General features: G+C 42.6%; 1 protein-coding gene across 1 annotated transcript in view; it reads right to left on the bottom strand.

The window, feature by feature from the left end:
* The window catches only part of RIMS4 (regulating synaptic membrane exocytosis 4), an 867,656-nt gene that overhangs the window by 364,513 nt on the left and 484,501 nt on the right, over nt 1-18,642 (bottom strand). The window lies entirely within an intron of this gene.

Here is an 18,642-nt window from a genome sequence, read left to right on the forward strand (position 1 = left end):
TCTCCATGCTCTCCATGCTTCAAGGGATGCAGCGAGGGGTGCAGAGTGCTTTTCTCGCTGACAGATCGTGAGCTGTGACCGGAGGGTAATGACTACCCAGACCCTAGGGAAGGTATCCCCATGTGCGGTATGTTTTCTGTGTGGAGAGGCTGTAGAGTCAGACAAGGTTGAGTCATGGATGGACAGACTCAATTTGACTGGAGTCGTGATTTTTGCTGGAATCCAAAACAGGTGTATTTAGCCACTATGGCCAAGTGCAGGACCAGGCACAGGGAGTATAGACCGCTTCAGCTTAAATCTCGCTGGGCCGCCTGATACGGCCAAGGGTGCCGCAGTTGTGGACAGCTTATGGTGAGGAGAAACGAGGGGGCCATGCTCTGATCTCCACCCAGATGGGCAGACATGGTAAACAGCTCCACGTTCCGCATTAAGGTCTTTTCTATTGTAATTATTGGAACTTTTGTTACTTGTTAACTTTTCCAGAAGCTTTAAACAATTTGTAAGCAGGACTACATGCTACACTGCTTATACTGGTGACTCGGTACCTAAACCTCTGCGATCTTTTGATAACTACAACATTTTAGCTTCACTCACTCTTACCTTTGAATTGTGCAAAGTTGGGGGGCTAAGGCCTGGCTATATTCTGTGCAAGGTTGCGTTGTTTGGCTGTGTTTCTTTGGAGGGGCTCAGAGGCCATGCCCCCGTCCCACTGTCATCACCGCTGCCTCTAAAAACTGTGTGGAGGTGCAATAAGTATTGCGCAAAGTCGAACTGTTTGGCTGTTCGGCGGCTTTGAAAGGCTGTGGGTTCCAGTTTCTGCTTCCGGATGTCCATAATGGCAGTTCATAAAGAAACTCCTGTTGACAACACAAGGAACAAAGGAAGAAAGAGGAAAAGCGCCGTGTGAAACTGCCAGATCCCACTTCATGCTTCATGCTTGTGCCACTGCAACGTGATTTCAATAACCACCCGCTTTCTGACCTTGAGTCTGTAAGTGACCACGATCATGTGGCAAGAGGCTCCCTCGTCAGTAATTCTGCCGACAATATCTCGGACCAACATGCCAGACATCTCTAGTGACACTCCCTTCTGGGGGTGCTGAGGATATAGTAGAGCCCTGCTTGGATTTGAGGGGTTGTCAATAAGGGGGGACACGGACCATTGGTGCCCCTTGAACCATTCAGGTGTTCCTTTAGAAACCTTCTGAGATTAAGTGGCAGTTTGAACTGTTTAGGTTGAGTCTTTTGTAATATATCATTGAGGGTGGCTTGCATTTTGGTCAATCAATCTGAACTAAACTATTTTAAAGTATGTAGTCTGCAAGTCTCTATGTCCAAAAGGAAAGCCAATAGTAAAATCGCCTTGGAGGCGAACCGACAGAAGAGGTCTCGCATTACAAAACCCATTAAGGAAGTTAACCACTTAATAAATTAAATCGAGATTCTCTTGAAAGATCTCGATGATGGAGAACGAAATTCGACCTCTTTGAAAACCTGAAAAACCCCCTAATAAGATCAAACACATGACCGCTAGCAAGGCAGATAAGGCAATACCCAGCAAAAGGATGCAGTGTAAATTATCCTTTGTTAAAATGGATAAACCACCAAATACCAAATTCTATGACTGTGCATTGGACAAAATTGATAAAGTCTCTCAACAGGAAGGAGCCGGAATTTTCAGTTACCGGTCGAAATGCACAGCAACTTCCCAGAGGAAGTTGCACATACAAATAGTAGCTACCAAGGACCATGCAGATTATATGGTGTGTCCCCTCTACTTCCCCTCCTCAGACGAAACTGTGGTAATCGCGGAAGGCATCACCTTCACAAACAGATTTCTGCCACTAACCCACAAACACTTATCCAATGCGAATACCACTACTGAAAGTAATGCACCTAGGGCAGGGACAACACACAACCTCTGGAAAACAAAAGTCTTTGTGACTCACTTTGTAAGTGTGGAGGCATAAGTAAAGACCTTGATCCATTCCTCAACATTGTACAAGAGGTAAAAGCGGATATGCAACAGTTAGAAATGGGTCTTTGGAACACCAAGAATACCACAATGAGAATTCATCCCCCACCCCCCCCTCCCCCCCATGGGGAAGCTCTTGTCTTCCTGGCACAGCAACCAGGGAGGCCATTGAGAAGCATACAGTAAAACATTCTCCTCCACTCAGTAGATCCCAGATGTACCCCCAAGGGAAGTGCAATAATCCTAAAGGTATGCCTGTGTCTGCACAATGCTAAGGGTCCAGTGAGGAGATGAGTGTAAATGAGCCAGAGAAAAGTCTGAGAGAGGGATATCATCAAAATCATATAAGGCAAGGACATCCTAAACAAATAAAGGGAAGGAAATGCACCATTTATATGATCAATGTCCCTAGCCTAATGCCTTGTCACAGAGAAGGGAGAGACTCTCTCATAAATACATTTATTCATTGGAGTCACCCAAAAAAATAGATGTTATTCATTAATTAGGGAGGATATAAAAGGTACGATTTAAAAACAGACCACTTTGAACTTGTATTCTGCAATTTCTTTTTTGTTTTAGGACTTCTGTCCATTGATCTCCACCCCTGTCCCCCTAAAGACCTTTGAGTTGACCTTTGAATCTGACCATCTGATCCACTCATTGAATGCTCTCCAGCCGACCCACATTATCCCATGCTTATAGATACTGCTTTGACAGAACTACCAAGAGGGCTGACATCTAACCGGAATCAGGAACCATGGTGCTGAGAGCTTTCCCCCCATTTGGTAAGGCATACCCCCCTGGCTGAATATTTCCCAAGCCTCAATCCCAAAGAGCCATTGTCTATGATCACCTGGAACATAGCATGTCTTTCTTTAAACGTGGACGTCCAGGAGTGCCTTGACATTATCCATGGGCATGATATAATTTGTTTTCAAGAGACATGGGCTCACTAAAAGATCACTATACAAGGCTATACTTTCTATGATGTTGGGGCAACCAATGTGAATCGATCTAAGGGGCGGCAAAGTGGGGGGCTCCGAGTGTGGGCAGAAATAAGTTTAAATGCTTATGTAACAGTCTTGGAAACTGTGTCAACTAATTTAGAATGCTTGTACTTGAGATCCCTATGGGGTTGAAAATCCTTTTGGGAAATATATCAAATCGCCTTTATGGAGTACATGGGATGTCTACCTTCTTTGAATAAGAACGTGTGTTGGGAAGGTATGTAGCGGATTGTCTGACATCTTTTTCTTCTGTACTACTAATGGGAGATTTTAATCTGCAATATGAGCATTTAAGGGAAATAGAAGAATAGAGTTCATAGAAGAGGAACACCTACTGTGGGATATCCCTACCCTTGTATCTCAGCACCTGAGTTGCTAATATAAATATGCTTTAGACACTGCACAACTTTTTGATAAAATGGGCCTACGAGCATTGAACGGTAGGTTTTCAGGGGATAGACCTGCAGCAAGTACATTGCAGAGCGACTCCACAAGGAGTCATATCGATTCCATCCTGCTTGACTCACCGCAGTGGATTGAAGTTATCTCCGTGTGGATAAAGAAGCGTAATGCAAGCGATCATTTTCCAGCTACTGCTAGGATGCCTAGTTACTTTGGCAATAACACCGATCAAGGTAACTCCGAAGAGGAGGGAGTGAGACGCTTGGCACTGGAAGTCGCCAATAACGGGAAAAGAATTAGACTTATAAGGGAACATTTAGATTTGGCACCTGTGGAACCAAACTTACATGAAAGTATTATCCCGAGATCTTTGAAAAGCGACATGGGTCACTGGCTCCCTGTAACAACACGATCTGCAATTCCTACCAGGAAATCATTTTGATTCTAGCGCATTTTGTAACAAACCCAAATAGAACGGTGGCGAAAGCCCAAAAAAGTTGAGAGTTGGTTTGACAATGAATTTAGGGCCAAAAAAGATGAGTTGATTTGGGCCCTCGAAGCAAAGGCAAATGGGGGGCCTCAATTAAATTTCAAGATTGAGATCAAACTATAAGGGATTGACCATTCAAAAACGATTGGCAAAGAAAGAGGGACATTGGAGTGCTCGATGGTGTGCTTTGATTACAAGGGATATGAAGGGATCCTGCAATATCATACGTAAGGGGTTTACCTAGAAGGAACTAAATCTCCAAATGGCCATTAGTGAAGAGTTATGATATACCGATTAAAGGAAAATGTGTTCAATTTCAATAGTGACACGTTATCAGGTTAAAAGAATGATATGAATAACGATGGAGGAGTTTACGCCCCCAAAGCCTCCTTTGCGTGTGTCTTACACGCCTTTTCTCACACAAGTCTACATAAACTGAAAATGCAGAAATACACACTTACATTAAATGTTTTCCTTTCACTCAGATTGCCTTGTTATTATGGTCGGGTGTTGCCACACAAATTCCCGCTTAATGCCCATTTGCACCCATCCCCCTTTCTCGTTTCACGTCTCTCTCAGTCAGATTTACATGTCGACCTTAAAATGTTGATTTTTGTGTGTCTACGTTATGACTCCATACCATCAAAAGCTGCACTGCGCCCGTGCGCACAATTTCACTTAGTCAAGATTCCAACCCCTAGAATTCAGACCAAGAAGCTGAAAGTCTGAACCCTTCAGATTGGACTTGGAATCAGCAACTATGTTAAGCTCCCAGATGCATCAATATAATACAGGTACACAGATACCCCAAATATTTCACCTACTCAAGGGTGAACCTTTCTCCACTGTCTCGGATGAGACAACATGTAATAACACAAAAAGGAGGTAAGAACCTACAAAGTACAAATGTTTCTAAGGTTAACTTTCACTTTTCTGAACTACTCCTGATCCTGAAAAAATGGACTCTGTAGTCATTTTAAGATCCACTGTTAACGTCCTGTTCGCTCACCTTTCCTCATGATCTGATCGGTCTGAAGTGCCCTGGAATTGGTCTGTTTTGGACACTTCCAGAATGTGGATGCTTAGCCATGTGGTAACCTCCGGATGCCTTTCAACCACTTTGGAAACAATACCGAAATCAAATTCAAAGGCCCTCATTACAACACCGGCGCTAAACCATGGCGCTATTAGCACCATGGTTGGTGCCGGTGTTGTAACGAGTCCGCCATGGTGAAATGGGGAAATACCACCCAATTCCAAGGTTGGCCGGGCGGTATTTCCCCATTTCACCATGGCCCTTCCCCATTCCCATTTTTGCCCCATAGGGCTCAATGGGACTGGGGAAGGTGCTAAGTACGGTACCGCAAATTGCGGTACCGTAATTAGCACCAAGGTCCCTTTGCGGCACTCTACTTTAACGGCTGGTAGAACCAGCCGTTAAGGTCGGGTCCCGCAAAGGGACCTCGTAATCAGGCGTTAAGGGTTTAACGGCGCAAACACCTTTTACGCCGCCGTTAAACCCTTAACGCCAGGGTCGTAATGACCCCCAAAGAGTTGATAGCAGTGCAGAAACTACGAGCAGTGCGGGATCTACTGCATGGCACTTAGACTAACATAAACAAGAGGCTGACTCTTTACACGCTATCAAATGAAATATTATCTGCAACGAGGCTGACCCTTCCAAACCCCAGGGCCAGAAATGCGCCTTGTCCAGAGCATCACCATTAGTACTAGTGCTTGATGCAAGAAACTGGCTGTCCCTCGAAGCGACAAATTAATATATCCTCTCCACCTCTTGGCAGAGCTAACCTACCACCTCTCTTAGTCAATTTCTCATCCCCCACGTTGCAAGAAACAACTGATCGGTCAGTCGTGATAAATGACCCAAAGGCAACAATAGCAAGAGGTTGTAAATCATGATTCCCCGAGAGATTTATAATTTTATAAAGATCACAGAGCTCAACTTAGTGAAAGAAATATATTAACACGTCGGATCTACTTGCTGATGGTGCAGCGCGGGCTTGGTTCCTTACTCAGGGCGCGTGTCTGCGTGCCTTCATTCCGCTGCACTTGAGCCCACTTGACGTAGCATGTCCTTATTTGTATTCGTGTTATTTATTGTATACAGGAATGCAAAGCAACATTAAGTGCACATGAGTCCCAGCCCCACCTGGCCCGTGATTGGAGTAGCATCAGTAGCCATCTGCTCTACGTAATGATTCTCCGACATCTGGAAAAGGGAGATTGGTGGTCGTAAAGAGACATGCCATTTTTCATCCGTTCCGTCAAATTAAACTTGTAATAATCCTCCACAGGTTTTTTCCTTAGTACAAATCATACAAATGGGCCGCGCGTGCCAGATGTAGCTCCCAGTTCATCATCATAACTCCCTGCATTGTTTGCAGTAAAAATCCGAGCACATCCATCTCTTTTGGCACCCGCCTCATGGCGAACCTGGTGACAAGCACAAAGCTTTCTGGTTTCTCTGGGGAAGAAAGTGTCCCCTCGCCAGTCTACATGCTCTGTCAGCAAATGAATTCAGCTGAGCAGCTGAAGACCTACAACTTCCACCCCCATCTTCACGGTGATGCTAAGGGCATTGTTACATGCAGCTAACCGGTACTTAGAATGTGCTCATGAGCCTGCAGCATGTACACTATGGGCTAGATCGGTGCTTCTAACCCATGTCACTGGGTCATCAAGATCTGAATGAGATCTGAACAGAAATGAATTAGATGATTGGGCTGATGGGCAGGATGCATGAGAACACTGTGGCAGATGGCAATACTGTGGCAGATGATGATACTGTTGCAAATGGGCAAGATGCTTGAGAATACTGTGGCAAATGATGATACTGTGGCAGATGATGATACTGTGGCAGGTGATGATACTGTTGCAAATGGGCAGGATACATGAGAATACTGTGGCAAATGATGATACTGTGGCAGATGGCAATACTGTGGCAGATGATGATACTGTTGCAAATGGGCAAGATGCTTGAGAATACTGTGGCAAATGATGATACTGTGGCAGATGATGATACTGTGGCAGGTGATGATACTGTTGTAAATGGGCAGGATACATGAGAATACTGTGGCAAATGATGATACTGTGGCAGATGCTGATACTTTGGCAGCTGATAATACTGTTGCAAATGGGCAGGATGCATGAGACTACTGTGGCAAGTGATACTGTGGCAGATGTTGATACTGTGGCAGCTGATGATACTGTTGCAAATGGGCAGGATGCATGAGAATACTGTGGCAAATGATGATACTGTGGGAGATGATGATACTGTGGCAGATGATGATACTGTGGCAGATGATGATGCAGTGGCAAATGATGATACTGTTGCAAATGATGCAAATAGTCGGGTGGTAGTTGGCCAGGCAGATCAAGAGTTGACATTTGCCTAGAATGGCATTGTTGGTGGAGGCTGAGAGGCCCCAGTGTTGAGGTGTTCTCCGCATTGCAAAGGCTCTGTAGACTAAATTCATAAAATGCAGCACTTGTGGTGGGGGAACTGCCTTTGAAATTCTCTGGTGGCTGATTGAGTAGCAGGGCAATGTCAGGCAGAAGGGTTCCTTCCTAGTCTTGCATTACGGAGCCATCCTCTGGGTGCCTCTAGTTGACTTTCCTGAGTATTGATCTCTCGGAGGAGGCCTTGGTCTTTTGATTGCATGGTCACTACCAAGCATTTGAAACAAATATTATTGGCACTGTTGGGCATTAAATTTCATTTAATTTTCAGGTAAAAATAAGCAGCATATGAACACTTGATTATGTATGACAAAGGAATGGGGACTCCCAGTGAAATACTAGCAAAACACTTGTTATGTTTTCATGCTGGAAACAATGACCATTTATAGGCTTTAATGTTTACAATTTTGAACACTGAGAAAGTACTGCATGTGGTAAATTTGGGTTGTTATCCAATGCAGTACTTTCTACATACCCCATGCAGTAAATATCCGAGGGTCCTTACCCATAAGTAGGTGGTATTTTACAAATAAGTGGTATTTAAAATGTCTGTTTTTTTCGTTGCCACCAAGAGTATCTCACAAACTTTGCACAACATGTGTGAGGGAGGGTTCAGGCATTACACGAAGGTCGCAAGAAGAAGGAGAATAATAAGGGGAAGAGGAATAGCTGGAAAAGAAAAGTTGACGGCGAGCGTGTGCCGTGAAAGGAAGGTGGCACGAAAAAGAGGATTTCGGTTTTGGTTGGGTTTAAGCAAAGGGGGAGGCTAAGCAAGCATTCAGGTTTTGATTGCAGAAAGATCCTAAGAATCGCTAGGGCGTAATTAGTCAGTGCACGGGGAGAAGGAGAGGGCAATTTGAAAATCGAAAGCATAAAAGTAAAGGATAAAACAATAGTAAATAGTGGAATGGCGTGACAGGGTATCGGAAGAGGACCACAGGCAGTGAAACATATTGGAAGAGTAGAGAAGTGTCACCATCCGAAGGGACCGAGTAGAAATCTCGTCATAAAGACTGGAGGAAAGCCAAAGAGGCCAGAACCGAGGATATCAAGAGATATGAGAGATAAGCAAGGAATAGACTGACCCACAACATTCAAAGACGGAGATAGCTCAAGAAGATTCAAGAGAGATGTCGTTTGGGATGAGGAACCAATATTTTAAAAAGTTTGTGACTTAAGGAAGAGCTGTTTATAAAGGGTGGGCAAAGCAGAAAGCAAATTGAAGGGTGGGGGCAAGAGTGGTTTAGAGTCAAGATATTGGGAAAGTTGACTATAGGGCACAAGTTCAAGAAGTTTAGAGAAGAAATGGAGGAGCGAGATTGGACCAAAGTGTGCAGGAAGCGATAAGCATGAGAAGTATTTTTGAAGAAAAGTAGCATACTTAAAGTTATGATTACGTGTCACAGTGCAACCGTGGGTTTTGCACCCCCTCTTGCCGCAGGTCCCGCATACGATGGAGAAAGTAGTGCCTGCACTTGCCTTGACCTGTCACCGACCTGCAGTCCCTAGCGCTTCTAGAACAATGCCCCTCGTGCAAGGCTTCATAAAGTGTTCTCGGCATCTCATCTGTGCACCTCAATGCTGCTTCCTCGTTCGTCCGTGGACCGAACCGTTTGGTGGTTCTCTGCTGCCCTTCATTCTGCTTTCCTATTATTGGCATCATCTTGCTCCTGTAGACCGCTAGTCTCACCTCTGCCATTTAGTTTAGTTTGAAGGCTTTAGACCATGCTTTCTGGTGTTGTTTGCTCAGTGGCGGCTGGTGACTTTGAAAGGTGTGGGGCATGAATTATGAAGCCCAAATTTATGAGAGAGTTAGCACACCCCCCTTAAAGATTTGGTGGGATTCCTTCCAATAAAAGTTTCGAACAAATTGGTTCCAAACTATTCAATTGACTGCTCAAATTCACACAGACATTGACTACGAAGCATTATGTTTTGTGTACTACTAATGATATCTTTTGCTGACGTGTGAAATAGCAATGGTCTATTTTAAAGCAACCTGTACTCTGTATAGTTAGCTCGTACTATGTTGTATGCACAAAGAACTAGATCAAATTGTTATTTAATAGGAGCTGGGCAAATAATTATTTTCTCTGGCTGTCACTGGTATTCGTATGCCTTCATCCTCTAACTAAGTTGGGCTCTTAGGTATTATTTGAAAGGCCAGGAACCAAGGCACAATATTATTCTCTTCACCTTTATTAATTGCTTTCAGTTTGTTTTTCAGATATTCCAATAAAATGTAGTAAACCATTGGCAATTTGTCTGAAATGAGCAGTACCAACCAGCTGGATGACCTGCACAGATTCTGGAGTGCCAGAAAGAGCAGCGAGACACATATAACCGTATAAGCTTCCTAGTTAAGGAGGTGTGATGTACTTGGGCCAGTTGACCCGACAGACCCCGCAATTCAGCACCTCATTTTCTGAGATCAAGTGCTTGGCATGTTTTCATGGATTTACCAGATGAACAAAATACTAGAAAAATACAAATGAAACATAATATTTCTCGTTAAAACGCAAACTCAAGAGACATGCACCCCTCCCACCTACTGCTGGATGGTAGCTACTGTAGTGCTTGATGCATAATGAGGGCCTTTTTGTGAGGCTGAAACCTCGTCACTGGTTGCGCTCCCCTCGAGGTTGGCAACGTGTGGCTCCTCAATGTTTTGGATTACAACACTCCCCACCAAGCTTGAAGGGATGTTTAGTCCAGAGCATGTGGAGAGGCAAGGGTTACTGAATCCAGCCCTACACTATGCTCCCTCTGCAGGAAAGGTGTGCATGGCATGTTGCTTTGCACACCATTGTGGTGGACATAGTGCAGCCCATAGAGACTGCATAGTGTTGAACACATGTTGGCATGGCCTTTTGACCCTGTTTACAAAGCCATTTCAGTTGTTTTTCTTACACCGGGTGTAGAAGTCGCAACATTGACTTTTGGCGTTTAGTGAGCAATTGTTCACGAAGTCATTTCCCCAATAAATTGGTCAAAATGTTTCTTTGGCCCTAAAGATTTCATTTGGTGTCCCGCAACTCAAGCTCTCTAGACCTGATGCTCGTTTGATGGAAGGGAACGCGCTTTTCAGTTGGCGTCTGGAGCAAATATTAATTGGGTTTGTTTAAAATTTGAAATGATGTAATCCATGTCCGACCTACTGCCTTCCAAAATGCATTTTTGCAATTTTTAACAACAGAAAAGAAATGATAAAGCCCTCAAAGTGCCTTTTTAAATTTCTATGTGGCTGTGTTTGAAAGAACAAAATTCTGAATCATAGTTACACTATCGTTATATGTGTTTTGAACGTGGTTTCAATATTCAATATTCGTATTGTAAAATATTGAATGCCCAACATCGATGTATAAACATTGGGACGAAAACCTAGTCTTGCACGTTAATTTTAGAAGCTGACGCAAGTGGGGCAATGCCCTGGAACCTTCACCCAACTCCGCCTGGGCAGTGCATCCTGGCAGGAGGGCTGCTATTGCCCAAGGTGGCGGGGAGGGTTTCTGCTCCATGCTCTTCTCTGAGCTCCTCCCCAAACCCCACAAGTCTCCTCTGTTCCTGCCTGCTACACCATTTCCTGTTATCCAATTGTTCCCCACTCTCCTGCTTGCTGGCTTGGTGCCTCAGAAGTTCACATCTCTGTGTGACCTGGGGCTAAGATGATGTCGGAACACTTGGGAGTGGGGGCTAGCTCGTCTTTTGGCTGTAGCTTCTGAGATTCGATCCGGGGCTACAACCAAAAGATCACGGGCTATAGCCCCCTTAGCCCCCCCCCCCTAGCAACGCCCCTGGCACCAATGCATGACCTTCCCACGTTCACACTCGAACTCTTGCCCTAAGTCCGGCTACTGGTCCATCTCATGCCCTTCTAGTCCCTGGAAAAAACGCAACACTATTTGTCTTCGTTATTTAGGTGTTGCATTGTCAGTAGTCTTTTTTTTTTTGTATTGTGTTATGTTCCATTACGAACTTTTCAGAAATTGAAATACACATCATAACATATCAAAATATACAATGTATACATGCAATTCAAACAAGTAAACCTAAAACATTCGACTATATTACAAAAGAACCTACAGAACCACATTACTATTATAAAATGTAAAATGTAAAAAAAGACCAAATGCATCAATAATCGAGTTGTTCACCCTTTCACCATCTCAAGTGACATCTGCACGTGTTATAAGCTCTCGTCCCTCTGCTTCTTCTCCATGCTTAATAATAAGCGTGCTGCCGTTCATTGTTCACATAGAGTCTGGCGAGCCTTTTAATGTACAGAAGTGCTGTTTTTTGTTGTTCAAGAACCTTCATTACAAAGCTATTGGCTGTGCATTGTTACCATCCTTGGCATCCCATGCCTTCTTGTTAGTCGGCATTTGAAGTCTGAACACAATTCTTTTAGCTTCAGAGCAATTGTATGTTTTATCACAAATATGTTAGAGCGCCACACTTGACCCTAAATGTTAATAATGTTAATGGTAAAGGATATTTATACTGTGCACTATCACCACCAAAGTGGTCCCCTGGGACTCTGGCGGAACTGAAAAGGAAAGAGGGAGGGATGGGTTAGTAAGGTTGAGCGGGAAAAAGAGGAAGAGAGCAGTGATGTGCTGTTGGCAGCCTCAGTTTGGTTAACACCGTTTGCTGAGCTTAGGTGTGCTCTTTGGTTGATAGCCATCATATGTTGTTGTGCGAGGCTATGTGTGTTATGTTTTGTTGTTGGGATGTTGTGAAGTGTGTGCAGTTTGTAGTGCTTTGGAGGTGTGGTTGTGTTTGTGTAGAGTGTGAAAGGTGTATGCAGAGAGGTGAGATTGTTTAGTGGGGTTGGTTAGTGGCATCGTTATTGTCACGTGTATTGACCCACGTTTGAGTCATTAAACTGCAACATTTGGTGCTGTGGGCTTAGAAAATCCAAGATGGCCAAAAAGCCCACATGTGCGCCAGAATTCAGGAGAACCGCGCAGTTTGTGCGCACACCAAAATTGTCGCCTAACCTTCCACCCACCAGTGCGAGCGTGATGGGCCAGGGGTGCCATGAGTGGAATGTGTGCCAAAGGAAAAACAGCAGTGCCTGTTAGCTAAAAAAGCGCTTTGAAATCACCTTGGTTTCTCTGAATGCAAGCTCAAAATGCCTATTTGAAACATTGCAGGATATTCAAAAATCTCACTGAACACCAGCAGACATTTGGCAGAATGAAGTTTTGTGTGCATACAAAATCTGGAAAGAAAAAGAGCCCAAAACAATGTTCATAACAAAACTGGCTGAGCTGTGGAGGTCAGCAGCTTAAGTTAAACTGCACTGAAAACCACTAAAATCAAAATGTTTAAATAAAATGAGGGACCTACTTTTGAGTGTCACAAAGTTTGTAACTGTTGAAATGTCATAAGTTTGAACTTAGAATCAGCACTCTAGCAGCATGTGTAAAAATTGTCTGTTTGATTTGAATGTAGAAAACTGGGAACAAAAAGTGACATTTAGCTGAAACCTGGCTTAATGAAACTGGATTCTGCCTGACAACTACCCCCAACAGGAGTTGAAACTGGATCAACAGCTGTGTTCCCAAGCCTGGCTGCATTCTGCGTACTGGTCAAAATTATATAAGTAATATCATTATTCTTGTGTTTTTTCTGTGCATGTTTTAAGAGGCGTTAGGACCCTGTTGTGTATTCTGGGGGGTTGCTAGCAGAAAATAGGGTCTCACTCCAAATGTATGCATGTTAAAAATCTGACACTTCATCAATTAATGTCCATACTCCTTGCGCACATGTGTGTAATTCTTGGGAAATGTCCGATATTGGTAAACCAGTCAAAAAGCGCAAAATGTTGTCATTTTTGAATGCAAGCCCCCAGGAAGATCAGAGGCAGACAAGCATGGATCATAAGGAATATATAATGTGTACATGTAATTTCAACAAATTGTGTATCTCGGAAATATGTATTTGAATCAAATATAGATTTGTGGGCAAATTGACCAGGGGAGGATCCTCTGACCCATAAACAGACCTCATCATGATGACAAGCCATTTCCTTCCCCCAAGAATTGGAGAATTGGGCCAATGACAAGTAGAGAGGGGCAGGCTCAGTTATGCCATGCACACACCCACTTCCAAAACACATATAAAAGAGACTGCTGGGACAGGTAGAGACATTCAATTCCATTTTCTGCAGGACGCTCTGCCGGGAGACTCCAGACTTCACATCCATCAATCTTCAGAGACCAGAAATTTACTTCAGAACTTAAAGCAAGGGCCTAAACCCACAAACTGAGAACTCTTCTCAGCAGGCCTCAGCATCCTTAAAATCATTTGCAAACTATTCCACAGCCGGGCGAGCTGTCTGAATTCTTTTGCCAGGAACTTTTGCCAGTACCCAGAAAGCAGTGTTCATCCAGAATCCACTTGATCCGGACCGGAAAGCAGAGCAGTATCCAGAACCAGAGGCCGCTGTGTCCAGAGAGGCTAGACCAGCAGAGCAGAGCTGACCCAGACCGCTGTGAGCAGAACCAGAGATCCGGATTGCTGTGAGCAGAACCGGTGCCTGATTGACCCGCCGAGCAGACAGAACCGCCGCCGGACGTGTTGACCAGATCCGTGACGAGGCCTAGTTCAAATTTATATTGTGAGTACCTAGCAGAACTGTGCAGAACCAATCTCTTAGTTAAAATAATCTAATTCAAGCTATTTTAACCTAAGTAGAACTGCCTCCTAGAAATCGTGTCATCTGTCATTTGTAAAGCTGCACAACTGTCACCTGTCAATTCTGCAGCTGCAAGCTGTCACCTGTCATTTTGAGTTTTACTTTAAATCCGAAAATCTACCTTTATTAAATTGTCTGTATCTCTGCAACCGTTTGTCCTAGGAACGAGATGTCCTCTGAAAGCTTAGAATCTAAGCTTTCCAACAAGCCTAGAACCGACTTTGTACTCCTTATACTTTTTCCACAATTGCGATTTACGCACTCGCAAAATTTACCGCGATTTGCGATTTGGCTTCATTTCTCCACTTGTCAAAATAGCAGCTCCATTCTTTCCTTTGTTAAAATCCGTTTCCAACCTGGTAATAACTCATAGCGCATTACTAAAGTGAGCCTGAACTAATACCAACAAGCATCTCTCACTCACCCTGAATCTCTAGAGGGAATTAAAATCAGTTAGCACATTTTCCCATCCCTTGCCATCACATTTAAAAGCATTTTGGGCCTGTGTTTCAAACTTCTACCTGTTTCCTCTAAGCTTGCTGGGGGGAACTGAATTTCGTATTGTATTTGATTACATTCCTGAGAACTGTGTGCTCCTCTTTCCATCTCCTTCCATTTCTTACATTGCATAGGGGGGGGGGGTGAATTGCCAGAGGAAAAGTGATTACATTGTTGTTGGTTGAAATCATATCAAGTTTATTTGCTGTACTGCATTTTATTCCACCTTGCATTTCCTTGAAAACATCAAGCATTTTCAGCTACCTCATCCTCTATACTACTCCTAAGTAATCAAGTGTACCACTGTAACATTACCCATTGTGGATCCACATAATATGTCTCAGTGTACTATCAGATATTAATTTATTATAAAAGTGTGATATATATATATTGTTTAATTTTCTAAATAAACCTTTTAATTTGCAAAACAAACCTACTTCTTGGCTCAGTGGGGTTAGGGTGATTCTAAGAGGGGGGTGTTATACAAGGGTTGTCATCCAGAGTACTGAACTGGACCTAAAAATATATCAATAAGGGTTTCCCTCAGCATCCCAGACTAGGCATTGACTTAGTTGTAGTGTTGAAGTGAAGCCGTTTAACATTATTTAGAAACAACGCATCCTAATCTTCACAATCTTGTCTAGATGTGGCGCAATGTTAATCTTTACAATTCTGTCTAGATGTGATGCAGGCTGACATTCACAATTCTGTCTAGATGTGATGCAAGCTACTCTTTACAATTCTATCTGGATGTGTTGCAAGCTAGTATTACAATTCTGTCTAGATGTGACACAATGCTAATCTTCACAATTCTTTCTAGATGTGACGCGAGCTAATCTTTACAATTCTATCTAGATTTGACGCAATGCTCATCTTCGCAATTATGTCTAGATGTGATGCAAGCTAGTATTACAATTATGTCTAGATGTGACGCAATGCTAGTCTTCACAATTCTATCTGGATGTGACGCAAGCTAATTTTCACAATTCTGTCTAGATATGACGCAAGCAGTATTACAATTCTGTCTAGATGTGACACAATGCTAGTCTTCATGATTCTGTCGAGATGTGATGCGAGCTAATCTTTACAATTCTGTCTAGATGTGATGCAATGCTAATTTTCACAATTCTGTCTAGATGTGACGCAAGCTAGTATTACAATTCTCTCTAGATGTGATGGAGGCTTATCTTCACAATTCTGTCTGGATATGACACAGGCTAGTATTGCAGTTCTGTCTAGATATAACGCAATGCTAATCTTCACAATTCTGTGTAGATATGGTGCAATCTGACATTCACAAATCTGTCTAGATGTGACGCAACCTGACATTCACAATTATGTCTAGATATGACGCAAGCTAGTATTACAGCTCTGTCTAGATATGACGCACGCTAATCTTCATGATTCTGTCTAGATATGACAGAGGCTAATCTTCACAATTCTGTCTGGATATGACACAAGCTAGTATTACAATTCTGTCTAGATATGATGCAAGGTAGTAATAGTATAATCATTGCTGTCATTATCAACAATTGGTTGAGCTTCCAATTTTCTTTCATAGCTGACCATTGAATTTCTTTGGGACCCTGAAGTATTGGCTTGAAGGGGGTTCTGTGCTTCATTCTGAATTCCTAGAAGGGATAGATATTGCCTTTACATGAATATACCCATGCAGCAAACTCAAATTTGCATCGCTTATTGCATCACCTGTATAGTGACCCTTCTCTTCTATGGGTCCAAACCTTTCTCATTGAGCAGAGGCAGTTTGTATAGTTGTCAAGTGATGCACCTGTTGGGGAATTTTGGTAGGCAGTTACAATCCCGCCCCCCACACTTTCGGCAGTAATTATTCTCTGGATGCTAGTGTCAGAATGGATGCTGTGAAGAGGTGAAGAGCATTCAGATCAGAAGGAGAATTGTCTTGGTATCCCTTCTACTCAGATTCTCCTCTAGTCTGCAGGTCAGCTTATTTTTCATGACAAGACCAATGTTGCAGCTATGTTTATTTTTAATGTATCTTTACAAGTAAGTATGCATGCTGAACATGTTTGTAAGTGAAGGTGAGGAGAGGTGACCAAAACGTACGTGGAGATGGCCGCACAGCACACAATCCTTTGTTGCTCTTTCATTTTCTTAAAACCGGTTACTACTCCCCTTAAGTAAAGGAAGACTCTGTCAATAACTCTTTAGTGAGAAGCTTATTCCCTTCAAGGTACAAGTTGGCGGAGAGGCTGTCTGAAACTACTATGATGACGATCTGACGCAGTATAAATCATAGTGACAATATGAGTCTATCCATTGAAGCTTATTTTGTTGGTTGTAAAGCCTCGTGGAGTGGCATGATGAGATGTGCATATTGGAGAAATTTGCAGACCTTTTGGCTGATAATGTTAACATGTCTTAAGTGCACTGTGATCCTAAGGCTTTTCATCCTAAATCGAAGCTATGGTAGGATGCTATAGAAACTCCATGGTCATTAATTGTGACTGATCTTCACCCTCATGCAGTTTTAATGCTTTTTAGCATTCGCTTCTCTATAAGAAGACATCTGCAAGATGGTCACATGGCCTAATCCCTACGTCACATTGAGTTTTTCGTACCAGGCCAAAGAGATCTTCAGCCTTTTCATTTGAGAAATACTATTCTGAGAGAGCCGAGAAACTGACCTGCAGTGTACTTTTCATGAATTGAAATACCCCACTAATCACAGGGTGATGTAATGATAACTGTATCATTGAGCATTTTTTATAGCGTAAACATATTGATCTCTTGAAACGTGCCAGTTTTATTGAACTTTATTCATGCAAATGTGGGCAAATGTGGCTCTCCTGTGCTGGGATTTTAATTTGCTTGTTACACACACACCTCTTCAATTGGTGCTCATCCTTCTGAGCTTTTTAGTAAACATATTTGCCACTTTGCTATGGAGTTAACTCTATAGGAGTCGTTCTTAATACTGGAGTTAGTGACTTACCTTGATTGATTGATATTTTTTTCTCTCAAAATCTTATGAAAAGTGTTCTACTGAACCCAGCTTCCACCAGAAGTCAATGCCAGTTTCTTTTTTTAATTAATTTAATATGCATATAGTCAACCAAGACTTTACAAATATATCATAACCAGCTTTTTAAAAAAAGTACCACATCTAAACATCACAATTAATAATTTTCAATTTAAAACTCAGTTAAAAATAAGCTTCTTTACACGTCTTATAACACTAATAAAAATTCGCTATAAAATCACATTAGATACATTTCTAAGGACATTCAAGCACACCACATAAAAAAGACATCATATAAACAATATGAAACAATAAAGGTCCCAAGTACGGCCCACACTTCAACCGTTCATTTTGAAGTACCAGGAACGTTCACGCCAAAGTATGTGATGTATGATGAGCAAATAAACCAACAGAGCCGCAGTTGGGCTCTGTCCAGTACCTATCAGAAGAACAGCACATATTGAAGTACTGACACCAACGAAAACATGGACAGTAAGGTACCCATTGAGAAAACTATATCAACAAATTAAACAAAATGAAGATCGTCTGAGTACAGTCCCTGAAGAAGCCAAAAAGGTCTTAATGGAAGACAAATGGTGACGTCACAAGAACCCGGACTGACTCACATATAGAAGATATGACGACCTGAGAATGACTTAAAGAGACAAAACACCATGGACAAGGGACATCATGGACCTAAGATGAAAGGACAATGTCAAATGTAAGAAGCTTATGCTATGAGCATGATGAAGATATATGACTAGTTTACGCATGTACATATGCTTGGAACCGCAAGAAAGCTAAGAGAATGATGCGGCTTGCTATGCATAGTAGTAAGATAGATTGCGGCAAACGCCACCTATACATATCTACCTCAAAAGAAGCATGTTATATAAGTATACTTTCACCATGCACAAGAAGCAGAATCAACCAAAGGTTACTCAAGGCCACACAAGGAGAGCTTCATAATTAACAAATCAAGAATAAAAGGCAGAAACGAAACTCAGCAGAGGCAAATCGTGCCAAAAAAGCCAAGGTCGTATCAGCTAAAATAGACGAACAGTAGCTACAATTAATGAAGCAAGGA

The sequence above is a fragment of the Ambystoma mexicanum genome, chromosome 3p (assembly GCF_040938575.1).
Source record: "Ambystoma mexicanum isolate Mex_15411 chromosome 3p, UKY_AmexF1_1, whole genome shotgun sequence".
Lineage (NCBI taxonomy): Eukaryota > Metazoa > Chordata > Amphibia > Caudata > Ambystomatidae > Ambystoma > Ambystoma mexicanum.